The 2500-nt window shown below is 63.6% G+C and overlaps 1 non-coding gene across 1 annotated transcript; it reads left to right on the forward strand.

The window, feature by feature from the left end:
• The first annotated feature begins 1631 nt into the window (after nucleotides 1-1631).
• LOC140473330 (5.8S ribosomal RNA) lies at nucleotides 1632-1785 on the forward strand. The gene has a single exon (XR_011958272.1). It is a non-coding gene; the product is annotated as a 5.8S ribosomal RNA (ribosomal RNA).
• Nucleotides 1786-2500: the final 715 nt, after the last annotated feature.

The following is a 2500-nucleotide window of genomic DNA, read 5'->3' on the forward strand; positions in this document are numbered from 1 at the left end:
AGAGCTCGTCGGGGTAGCAGGCCCTGCAGCCGTGGTCACCGCCAAACCCCCACAACTCGAGCAAGTGAAAAAAAAAGTAACAAATAAGAAAGGATCGTCGGCTTGGGGGTACGCCCGTTTCCGTTTCAACTTGTCTCGCGAGGGTGGTTTCGGGGCCAGCAGGAGAGCTCGTCGGGGTAGCAGGCCCTGCAGCCGTGGTCACCGCCAAACCCCCACAACTCGAGCAAGTGAAAAAAAAAAGTAACAAATAAGAAAGGATCTCTGTCGGCTTGGGGGTACGCCCGTTTCCGTTTCAACTTGTCTCGCGAGGGTGGTTTCGGGGCCAGCAGGAGAGCTCGTCGGGGTAGCAGGCCCTGCAGCCGTGGTCACCGCCAAATCGCCACAACTCGAGCAAGTGAAAAAAAAAAGTAACAAATAAGAAAGGATCGTCGGCTTGGGGGTACGCCCGTTTCCGTTTCAACTTGTCTCGCGAGGGTGGTTTCGGGGCCAGCAGGAGAGCTCGTCGGGGTAGCAGGCCCTGCAGCCGTGGTCACCGCCAAACCCCCCACAACTGTTGGGCGCCTACCTGCGCGGGGCAGGAGGACACTTTCCGATTTCAAATCTCCGTTTGCCGAGTCCACCCCGAACGCACGCGGGCGGGCGGGTTCGCATCACCCTTCGTCACAAGGGGCGAAGCCCGTTCCACCGTCTCGTCAGTAGTGCCGACCGGTCTGTGATCGACGAGGGGAGCCACACCAGGTCCGGCCCTGCTGCTTGGCGGCACCGCGTCGTCGGGAGCTCGCGACAGACGGAGGGTTTCGGTGTACTCTCCAGCCACGGGAAACGAAGCCGGTGATGCAGGCGCCGGTCTTTCGCTCCCAAATCGGCTGGGTTTACATCGTTGCTATCTAGTCACGCTCCCTTCAAACCCGACGGGGTACCTATTCCCCTCACCCGTCTGTGCGTATACAGCCTCTTTGCACTTGCGGGATGGGGGTGGTGGTTTAAAGACTCTCGAGTTGCCGCCCGTCGGTCTCCGAGCTCCGTGCAGTAGTGATCCCCAGCGAACTGCCAGCAGGGCGAACGAGCGATCCCGCTCTCGGTCGGGGCGCCTGGCGTCGATCGGTGGTCGGTGGCTTGCGGGCAAGCTGCGCTGTGAGTGTGGGAACGAGTATGACGAGCCGTTGCCGCGACTCCCAGTCCACCTCGGCGGTGGCTGGGCCGGGCGGGCGTCTGCTCGGGCGAGTGCCGCCCCCGCCTCCTCGCAGGAAGTCCGCTCGCCGACACGCCGCCACGTGCACGCGTCAGTGACGCTGCCGAACCGATGGCCGGTGCCCGTTCCCGCCTCTGCTTTTCCTAGGGCAAAGCTGCTGCACGCCTCGTGATACTAGGCGGGCGACATGGTGGCGGTGATCCTGCCTCCGTCGCTGCGGTGCGTTGGGGCACGCATCGCCTCTTGGGCGCCCTGTCCTCCTCCCCCCAATAGACGTATGTTTCTGCGGGCCGCACCAGGATGGTGCTCCCCATCGCTTCACGCCACCCTGCTCCGCCCGCACGCCGGCGTGCAGGTGGCTGTAGCTCAAGGTGGGGAGCGTATGTGCGGTCCGGGTCGCTTTCCTCTGGCGAGGGAGAGACCTAAAACAAACTCAGACAACTCTTGACGGTGGATCACTCGGCTCGTGCGTCGATGACGAACGCAGCTAGCTGCGAGAATTAATGTGAATTGCAGGACACATTGATCATCGACACTTTGAACGCACTTTGCGGCCCCGGGTTCTTCCCGGGGCCACGCCTGTCTGAGGGTCGTTTGGCAATCAATCGCACTCGCCTTGGCTGGCGAGAGCGCGGCTGGGGTGTCGCAGAGGACCCGTCCTCTTTGTCCCCCTAAGTTCAGACTCCGGAGCCCTCCGGCGTCGGAGCGCTTGGCCTTTCCCCCCCACCCTGCACATTCCGTTCGTCAGGCTCGACGCCATCCCCCCCGCCGGGGAGCGCGGCCTGGCGTCCGTCTGTGTCGTGGCAGTGGGGCCAGCACGGCTGTCACCGGTCCCAGAATGGCTGTCGGTGGTTCACACTGTGTGTGTGTGCCAACCCTCCTGGTCTCTGGGACACGGAGCTGCCACGAAGTGTTGAGCCTCCAGTGGGGGGTCTGCCTAAGCTCTGCACGTCCGCATTGGGTCCGTCTCTCGGTTGGCTGGCAGTGGAAAGAGTGAAGGGAGCCGCGGAGGTCCGGTGCTGGTGCGCCGCCGGCCTGACCGTGGAGCTCGCCGGTTTGACACGCTGACCCGACTCGATGGTTGATCGATTGAGAGTGCTGGGAGCTGCAGGCCGCCCGCTGCTGCAGCCGCCCGTCTCGTGGTTCGTCCTCGGCCTTAAGTGGCCGGCGGGGCGTCTGATCCTGTCTCCCCTGCTGGCGCCGAGTGCCTGGCCGAGGGAGGAGGTTTTCGTCGAACGCTGTGACTTGGACGGTCGCACGCGCGTGGATCGCTGGCTCTTGGCTCTCCCGTTCAGTCCGCACGTTTTC

The sequence above is a fragment of the Chiloscyllium punctatum genome, unplaced genomic scaffold (genome assembly GCF_047496795.1).
Source record: "Chiloscyllium punctatum isolate Juve2018m unplaced genomic scaffold, sChiPun1.3 scaffold_580, whole genome shotgun sequence".
Lineage (NCBI taxonomy): Eukaryota > Metazoa > Chordata > Chondrichthyes > Orectolobiformes > Hemiscylliidae > Chiloscyllium > Chiloscyllium punctatum.